Source organism: Sus scrofa, chromosome 5 (assembly GCF_000003025.6).
Source record: "Sus scrofa isolate TJ Tabasco breed Duroc chromosome 5, Sscrofa11.1, whole genome shotgun sequence".
Lineage (NCBI taxonomy): Eukaryota > Metazoa > Chordata > Mammalia > Artiodactyla > Suidae > Sus > Sus scrofa.
In genome coordinates, this window is record NC_010447.5 from 48,224,957 (window position 1) to 48,240,910 (window position 15,954).

Genomic DNA, 15,954 nt, shown 5'->3' on the forward strand with positions numbered 1-15,954 from the left:
TGGCCCTCAATGCAAATGCTCTGGGGGCTCCTCCTCCCAATGCCAGATCCCCAGACATGGAAACATGACCTGGGAATCAGAACATTCATTCCCATGGGTGAGCCTCTGTGATATAGTTACTTTCCAGTCTGTGGGCCTCCCACCTGGTGAGTCTGAAGTTGCTTTTGTCATGTAATCGCCCCCCTACCATCTTGATCTGGCCTTCTCTTTGTCTTCTAGAGTAGGATATATTTTTTGATAATTTCCAGTCTATTTTGTCAAAGGTTGTTTAGTAGTTAGTTGTAATTTTGTTCCTTTTATGAGAAAAGTGAGCTCTAGTCCCTCTACTCTGCCAGCTTAATCCCATCTCCCTACCCTTTTCAATATCAATCTTTCCTCTCTATTAATTTCCCTTGTTATATTTAGATGGCTAGGATAATAGATTTTAATCAAAAAAGTGATTATATTTGGAACAGTTTTTGTTTTTTTACTAAATTTTTGACTTACAGATATTCAACATTTCTTTTTCTCAGAACCACCTTTCCTACATCTAAAATGTTCAAAAGTCAGAGAAATAAAATAACTATAATTACATCACCAATTTGGCAGCATCTACCAACTATGCTGCAGTTGCTTCCCATATTTCATTAGCAAAGGAGATGCCTCCATTGAAAATGGATTCAGATGTTTTAAAACCAGATGCTTTAGTGGTTAAAAAAAAAAAAGTAATTCTTTCTTGGATGAGAAAAAACTATCTTGGGCCCTTAATTTGTTCCTAGGACATAACAATAGCCATATGATCATTTCTTATCAGCATATTCGGAAGTGGCTTGGTAATAGGTGTGTTGTCCTTTGTCGTGGCTTATGTACAGCTTCTGTGAAATGTTACTAGGGAAGATGTTGCTTGTATGCCTTTTTTTTTTTTTACTCTTTTTCTGATTATAGAGATTGATATTCAAAATATAAAATTTATCTTTTAAGAAATTACTTTCAAGGAGATCAAAGTTTACTGTCTGTGGAGGATCATAGCCTATGTTCTTAAATATATGGCCTCAGTTCTCATAACAACAGCTTAACATTATTTTTAAGAGATTGTTCTCAATTCAATTTGAGGTTTGTCTGATTCCAGAGTCCAGGTTTTTCCTACCTAGTTTCAAGAAGGGAAAGTCCTGAGGGTGCTCAAACCACCTGTTCTGTCTTGTCCCTGAGCATATCAAATCCATAGTATATCTTTGATCATAAAAGAGGTTGATGATCATTGGGTATAAACCAAGCAAACTTCATAATTTCTAAGATAAAAGTAATTATTTAGATTAAAGAAATGTTATTTTTCAAAGAATTACTATAATGATTAATCATCTACATTTTGTTCATTTCACCAAACGTTTAGGGAAGTTCCTATAGATATGAGGATAAATGAGATATCCCCTGTCCTTTATCTTTCACAGCATCTGATAGAGATAGACCAAGATAGCATCTATCATCAGGAGTTCCATTCAAAAAGTTTAATAACTATACTGAAAAAGAACCAGCTAATCAGAACCAACACTGGCTACCTATAGGTGGTATGGCCAAAGTGCATACTTACTCCTGTCATCTTTGACTGTAATAATATAATCAATACTCAAGTAGAGATTTGTGGGAGCAAAGATGGAGAGGGATTGAGGGCAGGGATAAAGGCGGTCATGAACAGCCACAAAATAGAGATGACATATGATCTGAACTTTTGAAGGATTAGTGAGTTTCTATCAAATCAAAGAGGACAGGGCATTTTAGGCAGAGGAAACAACTATGCTAAACAAAGATGTCTAAAATAGTGAAATTTATAGAATGAGAGTGAAATATTGGTTACTAGGACTAGGAGGAAAGGAAACGGAGAGGTACCCATCAACAAGCATAAAGATTCAGTTAAACAGGGTGAGTGTGTTTTTGGAGCTCTCCTGTACATCATTGTACCTATAGGTAGTAATACTCTATTGTACATGTGACAAGTTGTCAAGAGGCTAGATCTCATGTTAAGTATTATTATAGCAATAAGATAAAATTAATATAAATAAATAAACAAGCAAACACACCAAGGCTGGACAGCATTAAGAAATGTCTAATAACCTACTGTGGTTAGATTATGGGACTTGTGAGGAGTGATGGCTAGAGATGATGGTGGAGAGTCATTTTAGGCCAGATCAAGAACTAAGCTAAAGAGTTTCTTTTTCTTTCCTGGAGCATCAAATAATTTAAACAATTAGAGCTATGCTTGAGATTATTTTGGTGATAATGTAGAGACTATACTAGAAGGACAAGACCATGTAGAGGCTATTTAAATACTTTAGGAGAAATATAATGTGAGGCTATAGTGATATTGTTGCAAAGAGAAGGGAATGGATACAAGAGACATTTTGACTTTTTGTAATCATTGATTGAGTATATTGAGGTATGAAGAAAGAATCAAGAATAAGTCCAAAGCTCTCAGCTTGAGTAACTTTATTGGTTTTACTTGTCATAGTATAGGCAGATGGAGATAATATCTCCAGTATGTTTGGAAAGTGAGCAAGATAATGACCTTGGTTTTGTACATAGCATGTCATGCAGAACACCCAAATAATGAAGTGAAACTGGCAATTAGAAATACAGATGGTGGCCAATAACTATCATATATATATATGCACATTTTTAGCTTGATAGACAATTTACAGCCTAAGGAGGAAACACTTTGAAACAAATATGTGCAGTTACTCCTTAAGATAGCAGTTTAGGAGTTCCCATCGTGGCGCAGTGGTTAACGAATCCGACTAGGAACCATGAGGTTGCGGGTTCGGTCCCTGCCCTTGCTCAGTGGGTTAACGATCTGGCGTTACCGTGAGCTGTGGTGTAGGTTGCAGACGCGGCTCGGATCCCGCGTTGCTGTGGCTCTGGCGTAGGCCAGTGGCTACAGCTCCGATTGGACCCCTAGCCTGGGAACCTCCATATGCGGTGGGAGCGGCCCAAGAAAAAGCAAAAAGACAAAAAAAAAAAAAAAGATAGCAGTTTATTTTAGTTTTATGCTTTTAGTCAATTTATAAATCAAATATCATAATTTATAAATAACAATATATTCGGAAGCTGAGTTTGGCTTATTTAGATATTTCATTCAGCTGATAAGCTGATCTTGATTGTCTTATAGGTGAGTTTGATTAGTAAGTATTCCTGAGACAGGTCTTTGAAGGATGTTTTTGTTACTTGCTTAAGTGAATTCTAAGATTGCATACTGTTGTATAGCAAGAGATTGAACATGAAACTTCAGTACTGATTCATTGAATGACAACCAGGGGATTGCTCAGTATTTGTGCATAGTCTTATTAGGCTCTAGTACACACCATTGGTAGTGAATCTTCATTAGAGTATTAAACAGCTTTCCCACTTATATGGTTTTGCATTAAAATAATTCACTTACACATGTAATATATTGTGTGATCCCTATCTAAAGTCACACTGAAAGCACGTTATATTCGTATTTGGTTACCTGTCCTCATGAGAGTCACTAAGGGAAAAAAAACTACAAAGTTGAATAGTTTGTTTTTAGCACATTCTCACCTAAAATTGCCACTACTTTTCCAACCTTCAGGCCCTAACTCCTCAAATTAGCTCTACTTGCCCAAAGACCACTGGTGCAATGTTGCACATAAACCTACCCTATCTGTGTGTCTGGACCATTTTTTTCTCCTCCTCTGGTGTCATTTAAATTCCCATTTAAGGAAACATCACATTTTAGGGATTTAAGCTTATTCACAATAGTATAAGAATGATCAGCCAATCTTCCCATTTTGTGTGAATGTGTGTGCACATGTACGTGTACACAGATGTGCCCCATGATGTATGATGTCTGCTTGTGTGAATGACCTTCTTCTCACTGTGCTCTGTGAGATGAGGAAAGGAAGACAACCAAGCAGGTAGACCACCAGATAGTGCACAAAGCAAGAAGTCTCACAGTGGAATAATGAAATCGAGGCACTAGTGGGTAGAAGGGGTCAGTACACTGGGACTAGAGAACGAATTCTCACCATCTCCTCCCCAACCCCAGATAGTCTCCAACAATGGGCTTCCTAAGACAGGACAATGAGATCATCACAGACCCTGAAATGCCCTACCCTCTAAGAATCTATTTTATGAATGCAGGGGTACTTCCTAACTGGTCTATGGAAGAGAAGCATTGGTCCTGGTCAAAATGTCAAAGAGAGAGAGGTTTGCTTTTACTTTGAATCTCTCTCATTGAGTTATTTACAGACCTTCTCAGTCCTTAAGGGAAACAATGTAGTACATCAATTCTAAGATGATTTTTTTTTCACAATTTAACACCTCTGAAATTGAGGTGCATTGTATAATCAATGGCAATTTATGGCATTTGTGTTGCCTGAATTGAATTTCTTATATATGCATTTATTTCCAACAGTTACTTAGGGGCATTAGCAACCCGAGACAACTTTAAATAAATTATCTTCCTGAGTTTTTTACAATACACTGGTGATGTTAATTCAGACTTCATACCTATATGAGTAATGGTTATGGTTCAAAATCTCAGGAGAGATTTTCGTTTTCTTTCTCTTACTAGGGCTAAAAGTTAAGACATGCATGTTATCCGCTGGGGATCCTGGCTTTATGCCAGGGTCTCTCATTAGATTCCCCACCCTAGACTTCTTATCCATGGTAATTGATAAAATAATGGTGTATCTTACAGTCAAAAGAATTTAAGAAATTTGATACTGGAATTGAAAACGTTCGCTATGGACAAAAACTCTTCCCAGTTTCTTACTTCTGAGCAGCAACTAGCCTTCTTCAGGTCTTTGCTCATCTTTCAGAGCCTGCCAACACCTCTAAAAAGGAGCCAAGTAATTGCCCTCCAGATGAATGATTCACTAGGCAATTTGTAGGTAGAATGGGATTTGTTAATTTGTAATTTCATCAAGATGTAATTTGTGAGTAAAGATTGTGCTAAAGCTATAATTACTACTGTGGTGAATTTGTTCATTGCTATTTTGCAAGTACTTATAAGGTTTCTATTGTGTGCACTAGGGAAGGAGAAAAGATGCCCAAGAAATGGCCCCTGTCCTCAGGGAACTTAGAGTCTATTATGATTGGATACAGCAAATGCAGAATAACTGTAATGTAATGTAGAAAGTTATAACACCAGGGGAAAGAATGGAAAAACCTACCTCAAGGATATTCAAGAGAGAAAGAAATCATTTCTTATTTGGGATAGTCAAAAAATACTTTATGGAAGATTTGAGTAATAATATTAAGAATGAAAAAAAAAGAATGAAAGTAAGAGGCAGATCAAAATGGCGGAAGAGTAAGACGTCAAGCTCACCTTCTCCCGCAAACACAAAACAGAAACACATCTACATGTAAAATGACTCACACAGGACATCTACTGAATGCTGGCAGAAGAATTAAACCTCCAAAAAGGGCAAGAAACACTTGAAAAACTGGGTAGAATAAAAGAAAAAGAGAGAGAGAGAAAAGGAATCAGGACGGGCTAGCATTCCTGAGAGGGAACTGTGAAGGAGAAAAGGAAACCACATCCTGGGAAGCTACCTTACCGACCATAAGATCAGTCAAGACAGAGGAACCTCAAAGTTACGGAGAAAAGCACAGCAGCTTGACTGAGGAGGGCAAAGTAGAGTGAGAGCCGCACAGATCATCTGCAGCACCTCCCTGGACACCACAGCCTGAGACACTCAGGCGGGGGCTGAACACTGAGACTTAGGCTCTGGAGGTCAATCCCAGGGAAAGGACTAGGTTTGGCTGTGTGGAAACAGCCTAAGGGGCTAAGGAGCAATGTGCCACAAGCAGGGAGCAGTGTGCTATGAACTGGGGAGTGGAACTCCATGGCAGAGGGAACCAGAGAAAAGGTCTGGGCCCGCAGGAGAAGCAAGACACCATTGTTGGGGAGGGTGAAAGGAGGAGGGGTAGACTGCCGTAGGAATCTCCCTGTGCATGCACATGGGCTCCCAGAGGGCAGGGTACCTCTGGTGCCGGCTACAGGTAGTGAGAAGCTACTTGTTTGAGCTAAGGGCAGTGGGGGGCTAAGTGTGTTGTGTTGCCTCTTGCATGACCTACAGGCAGCGGGAATGGACCATGGCAGGTATCTCAGAGGCCAGAGGGAGGCATGACATGGAACAACCAGGGGCCTGTGAGTGGGCTCCACCTGTGGCTCCAGTCATCACAGCGGTTGGCAAAAAAAAGAGGGCACTGCAGCCAAGCACCACACATTATTTCTGTCACCCCTATGGGAACACACCCACCCTGTAGCTTCCACTGCCAAACACTCTGGGAAGGACCCAGATGCTTGATCACTGTCCCTTCCCAAGTCCCTACAACTAGGAGCAGTTGTTGCAGCACCTCCTGCATGGGCTAAGCAGGATGGGGTGCTTCTTGCATGGTCTGCAGGTGGCAGGAGCAAACCACCACCCTTATCTCTGACTCTAGAGGTGGGTGTGGAGTCAGAGAACAAGAATCCCTGAACAGGAGCCATTTGCAGCCCCAACCACCTCAGAGAGCACTACAATGGAGGACTTGGTGACAGAAGATCACATGTTGTTGCTCTAGCTCCCCTGGGAGCACATCTGCTCTGCTGTTGCCACTGCCAAATGCTCTGGGCAGTGCCAAGATGCTTGATCACTGTCCCTTCCCAGGAACCTACAACTAGGAGCAGCTGGTGCAGTACCTCCTGTGGGGGCTAAGTGGGATGAGGTGCTTCTTGCATGGTCTACAGATGGTTGGGGCAAACCACCACTGTTATCTCTGACTGCAGAGGTGGGCGTGGCCTGCCGCCACTGGAGGTCCGTGAACAGGCACCACTTGCAACCCCAGTCACCTCAAGGGCATCACAGAGGAGGGCATTGTGACTGAACACCACCTGTTGCTCTCGCACCCCTGGGAGCACAGCAGCTCTGTTGCTCCCATTGCTGAATGCTCTGGGCGGTGCCCACATGCTTGATCTCTGTCACTTCCCAGGATCCTGCAACTAGGACAGTCTGTTCAGCCCCTCCTGTGTGGGATGAGTGAGAAAGGGTGCTTCTTGCATAGTCTTCAGGTGGCAGGGGAAAACCACTGCAGTTATCACTGACTCCATAGGTGGTTGTGGCCCGCTACCAATAGGGGTTCCTGAACAGGCACCACCTGTGGTTCCAAACACTTCAGAGAAGGGCATTGCAATTGAACACTATCTGTTGTTGCTCTCACTCCCCTGGAAACTCACACCCTGCTACTGCCACTGCCAAAAATGCTCTAGGCACCTTGTAAATCTGCCTAGGCTCATTACTACTTCCCAGGGCCCTGCAACTAGAAGTAGCCAGTGGCAACTTCCTGCAGGTCCTTGCTGCTATTAAGAGCTCAGCAACCAGTCCCTGACTACTAGCCCTACCCACTGCTTCCTTCTCCCTGGAAACACACTCAGCACCCTGGGGATTACAGCCTGCTCACACTGAAGAAAGAGAAGCAAATATTCCAACTCCCACACCAAAAATAAAGAGTAACCTCCCACATTATACAAAGGGGTGCTATTGCATAGAAGTAGCCTTCTGTGACTGTAGTTTTGTTTCCTAAACTCATAGAAAAAGAAAAACATAAGCAGGGTGAAGAAGCTCAGGAAACATTCCCAGTTATAAAGAACAGGAGAATTCACCTGAAGCAGCAAACAATAAAACAGATCTCTGCGTCAGACAGACACTGAGTTCAAAAGGGAGGTAGTGAAAATACTGAAGGAATTAAGGCTGAACATCAAGGAATTGAGTCGATATGAACAGTAATGCAGATTCCTTTAGAAAGGAACTAGAAAATATAAGAAGGAACATAGAAAAATTGTAAAATTCATTTGCAGAGACACAAACTGAAGTAAAGACACTAAAGAGCAGAAAGAATAATGCAGAGGAACAAATTAGTGACCTAGAAGATATAATAATGGAAATCACCCCATCAGGACAGCAGATGGAAAACCAAATGAAAAAACATGAAAGCAATATAAGAGATCTATGGGATAATATAAGGCAGGCCAATCTACACATAAGAGGGATTCTAGAAGGAGAAGAAAAAGAAGAGGGGATTGAAAATATATTTGAAGGATTATGTCTAAAAACGTTCCAAATCTAAAGGAAACTCTAATTGAGATATAGGAAGCATAGAGGGCTCCAAACAAGTTGAACCCAAATAGGACCACACCAAGACATATTATAATAAAAATGGCAAAAGTTAAAGATAAAGAGAGGATTCTAAAGGCAACAAGAGAAAAGCAAAGCATTAATTATAAGGGAACCCCATAAAGCTATCAGCTGATTTCTCCACAGAAACACTACAGGCCAGAAAGGAGTGGCAAGGTATATTTAAACTGCTGAAAGAAAAAAATTTGCAACCTAGAATACTCCATCTAGCAAGAATATCATTTAAATAGAAGGGGAAATAAAGAATCTCTCCAACAAACAAAAGCTAAAAGAGTACAGTACTAAACCCATTCTAAAATAAATACTGACAGGGCTTCTCTAAATTAAAAAAAAAAAAGGCAAGAAGAAATAGGATGGATGAAATCATAGTTATTAAGCAATCACTTAAATAAGCCAGTATACAGATCTAAAAGAGGAAAAAAAAAAAAAAAAAAAAAAAAAACCTCTGTAAAAGTGAAGATAAACTTGAGGAACAGCAAAAGGACAAAAATAAAGATGTTAAAAAAAAGACTTCAAAATCATAAAATGTGGGGAAGAAAGTAAGAAAATATAGTTTTTTTTAATTTTAATAATGTGTTTGAGCCTATATGACTATGAGGCTAAAGCAAGCAGATACAGGAAGGGGTTAACATTCTTAAAAAATGGGGCAACTGCAAATCAAAACCAAACATTACATTCACAAAAACTAAAAAGAAAAGTACTCAAGCATAAAAGAAATGGAAATCATCCACGACCACCCCCAAAAAAGGAAGAAAGGAGAAATATAGAATCAAAAGTAAAACAAGGTTTAAAATGGCAATAAATACATATCTGTCAATAATTACCTTAAATGTCAATGGACTGAATGCTCCAATCAAAAGACATGGAGTGGCAGATTGGATAATAAAGCAAAAACCTACAATCTGCTATCTACAAGAGACTCATTTTAGGGCAAAGGACACATATAGATTGAAAGTGAGGGGATGGGAAAAAATATTTCATGCGAAAGGACAAGACAAGAAAGCAGAAGTTGCAATATTCATATCAGACAATATAGACTTCAAAATGAAGGCCAGAGAGAAACACAAAGAAGGACACTATTTAATGGTTAAAGGATCCATACGAGAAGAGGCTACTGCAGTCGTCAATATGTATGCCCCTAGTATAGGAGCACCCAGATACCTACAAAAAATACTAACAGACATAAAAAGGAGAAATTGATGGGAATACAGTCATAGTAGGAGACTTTAACACCCCACTCTCATCAATGGACAGATCCTCTAGACAGAAAATCAATAAGGCAACAGAGATCCTAAAGAAAACAATAGAAAAGTTAGACTTGATCAACATTTTCAGGGTGTTACAGCCAAAAAAAAAATCAGAATATATATTTTTCTTATGTGCACATGGAACATTCTCAAGGATCCATCACATACTGGGGCACAAAGCTAACCTCAACAAATTTAAGAGTATAGAAATAACTTCAAGTATCTTCTATGACCACAATGGCATGAAACTAGAAATCAACCACAGGGAAAGAAATGAGAAAAAACTAACTACATGGAGACTAAACCACATGCTACTAAAAAACCAATGTGTCAATGAGGAAATGAAGAAGGAAATTAAAAAATACCTCAAGAATGTAAATTGGTGCAACCACTGTGGAAAGCAGTATGGAGATTCCTCAGAAAACTAAACATAACTACCATTTGATCCAGCAATCCCACTCCTGGGCATCTATCCAGAGAAAACCATGACTCGCAAAGATGCATGTACTCCAGTGTTCATTGCAGCACTGTTTACAATAGCCAAGACATGGAAACAACCTAAATGTCCATCGACAGAGGAGTGGATCCAGAAGATGTGGTACATATACACAATGGACTATTACTCAGCCATTAAAAAGAATGAAATACCAGCATTTTTTGCAACATGGATGGACCTAAAAACTATCATGCTAAGCGAAGTCAGCCATACAATGAGACATCAACATCAAATGCTTTCACTGACGTGGAATCTGAAAAAAGAACAGACGGAACTTCTTCGCAGAACAGATGCTGACTCACAGACATTGAAAAACTTATGGTCTCCAGAGGAGACAGTTTGGGGGGTGGGGGGATGTGCCAGGGCTGTGGGATGGAAATCCTGTGAAATCAGATTGTTATGATCATTATACAACTACAGATGTGATAAATTCATTTGAGTAATAAAAACAAATGGAAAAAAAATACCTCAAGTTAGGAGATGGGATTAAGATGGTGGAGTAGTAGTACTGGAGCGCAACTTCTCTACTAAGAACAAAATTTACAACCAAATGCTGAGCAATCCTCAACCAAATGGACCAGAAACTGAAAAAGATATCCTACTCCAGAAGACAAAGAGGAGGCCACATCAAGAGGTAGAAGGGGCAATTACACAATATAAGGAACCCCATACCTCCCAGGTGGGAAGCCCCACAGACTGGAAACTAACTGGTTCACAGAGACTCACCTACAGGAGTGAGAGTTCTGAGTCCCACATCAAACTCCCGTGTGTGGGGATCTGGCCCCCAGAGCATCTGGCATTGAAGGCAAGTGGGGCTTGTGTGCAGGAGCTCCACAGGACTGGGGGGAACGGAGACTCCATCCTTCAAAGGTGCACACAGAATTTCATGTGCACTGGGTCCCAGGGCAAAGCAAAGTCTCCATAGGAATCTGGGTCAAACCTGACTGCAGTTCTTGGAGGACCTGCTGGGAAAACAGGGGTGAATGTGGTTTGTTGTGGGGGAAGGACATTGGAAGCAAAGCTCTTGGAAATATTCATCTGTGTGCCTTTCTCTGGAGGTGGCCATTTTGGGAAAATCTGGCCCCATGCATCAGTGCTGAGAAGCTCCAGGCCAAACAACAATCCAGGTGGGCTCACAGCCCCACCCATCAGTACACACGCTGCCTAAAGACACCCCAGGCACACAACCGCCTCTAATCTCACCAAGAGACAAAGCCCCACCCACCAGAGGGATAGGAATCAGCTCCACCTATCAGTGGGCAAGCATCAGTCCCTCCCATCAGGAAGCCTACAGCAAGCCCCCATACCAACCTCAGCCACAAGGGGGGCAGACACCAGAAGTAAGAGAGGCTACAACTCTATTATCTGCAAAAAGATCACCACACCAAAAACCTATAAAAATGAAAAGGCAGAGAAGTATAACTCAGATGAGGGAGAAAGAAAAAACCCCAGAAAAACAGCTAAGTGATCAGGAGATTCTCAGCCTCCAGGAAAAAGACTTTAGACTGATGATGCTGAAGATGATCAAGACATTGGAAATAAACTGGAGGCAAAGATGGATAATTTATAGGAAACACTGAGCAAAGAGATACAAGATATAAAACTTAAATAAGAAGAGATACAATAACTGAAATAAAAAATTCATTAAAAGCAGCCAACAGCAGAATACAGGAGGCAGGAGAATGAATCAGGAGGTGGAGGACAGTTTGCTGGAAATTAAGGATGCATAACAGAAAAGAGAAAAAAGATTGAAAACAAATGAAGAGTGTCTCAGAGAACTCTGGGACAATGTTAAATGCACCAACATCCATATTACAGGTATGCCAGAAGAAAGAGAAAAGGGGACAGAAAAAATATTCCAAGAGATAATAGCCAAAAACTTCCCTAACATGGGAAAGGAACTACTCACTCAAATCCAAGAAGCGCAATGAGTACCATATAAAATAAACCCAAGGAGGAATACCCCAAGACACATACTAATCAAACTGACCAAGATTAAAGACAAAGAGAAAATCTTGAAAGCAGCTAGGGAAAAGAAACAAGTAACACACAAGGGAACCCCGCTAAGGTTATTGGCAGATTTTTCAGCAGAAACTGCAGGCCAGAAGAAGTGGCATGATATGCTTCACGTGATGAAAGGAATAAACCTCCAACCAAGATTACTTTACCCAGCAAGGCTCTCATTCAGATTTGAAGGAGAAATCAAAAGCTTCACAGATAAGCAAAAGCTAAGAGAATTCAGCAACACTAAACCAGCTTTACAACACATACTAAAGGAACTTCTCTAGGAAGAAAAGAAAAGGCCACAACAGGAAACAAAAATACCGCAAATGACAGGGCTTACCAGTAAAGGTATATATACAGTAAAGATACGAAATCATCCATGCACAATTATGCCATCAAAATCAGAAATCATGAGAATAGAAGGGTACAGATGCAAGACACTGGAGATACACTTGCCATTTAAGAGACCAACAACTTAAAACAATCTCATATATATATATATATATATATATATATATATATATAGACTCATATCAAAACTTCAGAATAACTATAAACCAAAAATCTACCACTGATACACAAATAAGAAAAATCAAATAAAATACACTAAAGATAGTCATCAAACCAGAAGAGGAGAGAACAAAAGAAGGGAGGAAAAAAGAGGAACAAAAACAAATCCAAAGCAATTAATAAAATGGCACTAAGAACATACATATCAATAATTACCTTAAATGTTAATGGAATAAATGCCCTAACCAAAAGACATAGATTGGCTGAATGGATACAAAAACAAGACCCATATATATGCTGTCTTCAAGAGACCCACTTCATTTCTAGGGACACATACAAATTGAAAGTGAGAGGATGGAATATTCCATGCAAACGGGAATCAAAAGAAAGCTGGAGTAGCAATACTCATAACAGACAAAATCGACTTTAAAATGAAGAATATTTTAAGGGACAAGGAAGGTCACTATCTAATGATCAAAGGATCAATCCAAGAAGATATAACAATTTTAAATATCTACACACCCAACATAGGTTCACCACAATATATAAGGCAAACTGCTAACAACCTTAAAAGGACAAATCAACAATAACATAATAATAGTGGGGGAATTTTAACACCCCACTTACAACAATGGACAGATCATCCAGACAGAAAATCAGTAAGGAAACTCAGGCCTTGAATGAAGCATTGGACCAAATGGACCTAATAAATATTTATAGGACAAATAAATAAGGTGCCCAAACACAGGCAGAAATAGCAGATATAAGGAACTTACACAACTCATAGCAAAAAAATAATAACAATACTCCTGTTTTAAAAAATGAGCAAAGACCTAAATAAACATTTTCCCAAAGAACACATGCAGATAGCCAACAGGTATATGAAAGGTGCTCAACATCACTAGTCATCAGAGAAATCCAAATCAAACCACAATGAGATAACACCTCACACTTGTTAGGATGTCTTTTAACAAAAAGACAAGCAATAACAAGTGTTGGTGAAGGTGCAGGGAAAAGGGAATCCTTGTGCACTGTTGATGGGGATATAAAATACAGAAAAAATATGGAAAAAGTGGTAAGTGGTGAATTTTCACATACTCCTCTCAGTAATTTTTATAATTTAGAAAAAAATCAATAAGAATAAAAATGGTTTAAGTAATATAATTATTTCAACTAATCTGATTGAGACATTACATTACATTATGTCTAGACATTAGACACAATGAAACACTACACTCAGCAAATTTGCACTATGTACTCTTTTCAAAAATAAATTAAAAAATTTACAAAAATGAATCATATGCTGGCCATGCAGTAAACTTAATACATTTCAAAGGACTTAAGTTCAAAAGAACTTAAATATATCCATGTTACTGCAAATGACAGAATTTCAATTTTTATGGCTAATATTCCAGTGTGTGTGTGTGTGTGTGTGTGTGTGTGTGTGTGTGTGTACATACCATATCTTCTTTATCCATCTGTTGATGGACACTTGAGTTGCTTCTATATCTTGGGTATTGTAAACAGTGCTGCTATGAACATTGGGGTGCATGTATAGTTACAAACAAGTGTTTTCATTTTTTCCATATATATATACCCAGGAATTGGATTGCTGGATCACATGGTAGTTCTATTTTTAGTTTTTTGAGGACCCTCTGTACCATTTTCCAGAGTGACTGCACCAGTTTACATTCCCACCAACAGTGTACAGGCATCCTTGCCAAAATTGGTTATTTGTAAAATCTTTGGTGGCAGTCATTCTTGTAGACATGAGGCAATATCTCATTGTAGTTTTGATTTGCATTTTTCTAATAATTAACAATGTTGAGCGTCTTTTCATCTGTCTATTAGCCACCCCTGTGTGTTCTTTGTAAAATGTCTATTCTAGTCTTCTGCCCATTTTTAATTGTGTTGTTTTTTAATATTGATTTGTGTGAGTAATTTACATATTATGGACATTAACCCTTATTGGTTGTCATTTGTGAACATTTTCTCCCATTCTGTGGGTTGTATTTTTGTTTTGTCGATGATTTACTTTGCTGTCCAAAAGATTTTAAGTTTAGTTAGGTTCCATTTGTTTATTTTTGCTTTTATTTCAGAGACCAGTATAAATCTTCATACCAAAACCTGACAAGAACATTACCAGAAAGGGATATTACAAGTAATCCATTCTTTCCAAATTGATCTGTAGAGTCAGTACAATCCCAAACAAAATCTAAGCTGGTATTTTTTTAATTGACAAGGTGATTCTAAAAATTCACATGGAAAGCAAAGAGCCTGGAATAGTCATGGTAATATTGAAAAAAAAAGCAAATTTGAAAGACCTATACTATACTATAAATTAAGACTATGTGGTAATGGGACAAAGATACACAAATAAACTATTAGAACAAAATAAAGACCCAAACACATATTGCCACATGGTTTACAACTAAGGTACTATTGTCTTTGAGTGGGAGAAATAATCTTTTCAGTAAATAGTGCAGGGTCTACTGAAAATCATGAAAAAAAAAACTAAAGCTTTAATCTTTCTGCGTACTATACACAAAAATTAATTTAATATGGATAATAAATATGGAAGATTTTAAAAGGTATAATTTCTTTTTCTTTTTCTTTTTTTTCTTTTTTGGCCACCCCATGGCATATGGAGTTCCAAGGCCTGGGATCAGATTCAAGCTATAGTTGCAGCCTAAGCTGTGGCTGCAGCAACACCAGATCCTTGACACACTGTGACAGGCCAGGGATCAAATCTGTGTTCCAGTGCTCCCAAGATGCCACTGATCCTGTTGTGCCACAGTGGGAACTCCAAAAAGTAAAATTTCTAGGAGCAAAAATAGTCAAATATTTTCAGGACATTTCTTAAACAGAACACAAACATCAATAAGCAAAAAAGATTGAGGGAGTTTTGTTGTGGAAAAGTGTGTTAAGAATATGATCACAGCAGCTTAGGTCACAATGGAGGTGAGGGTTTGATCCTGGGCACAGTGGGTTAAATGATCCTGTGTTGCCAGAGGTTTGGCATAGTTTGGGAAATTCCATATGCCATGGTGTGGAAAGAAGGAAGAAAGGAAGAAAAAGGGGAGAGAGAGAGAAAGAAAGAAAAAGGAAGGAAGGAAGAAAAGAAGAAAGAAAGATTGGACTTCATTAAAATTAAGAAACTCTACTCATGCCTGAGACAAACTACAGTCTGAGAGAATATGTTTTTAATACATAAATCCAGCAAGAAATTTTATCTGGAATGAAGAACTCTATAAATCAAAGAAAGCACACATATAATTATATATAAATAGATAGAAGAAACTTCTGAAGTGTCCCATACTTAATCTAATTATTGAACCATTAGGAATAAATAAATGGCTACATAATGCATACTGAGAATGTATTCTACTGCTTGGCCTGGGTTTAAGGCTCTACCTGATCTGTCTGACTCTACCTAGCACTGTACACCCAGACCATCTCTTTGCCTCAGGTATAAAGTGCCTACATCATGTCTACCCCTGGATTTTGATGCTTGCCAGAAAAGTAC

At 38.9% G+C, this 15,954-nt stretch overlaps 1 protein-coding gene across 20 annotated transcripts in view; it reads left to right on the forward strand.

The window, feature by feature from the left end:
- Positions 1-15,954, forward strand: part of LMNTD1 (lamin tail domain containing 1) — a 557,729-nt gene that overhangs the window by 382,784 nt on the left and 158,991 nt on the right. The gene's annotated exons all lie outside the window — the stretch shown is intronic.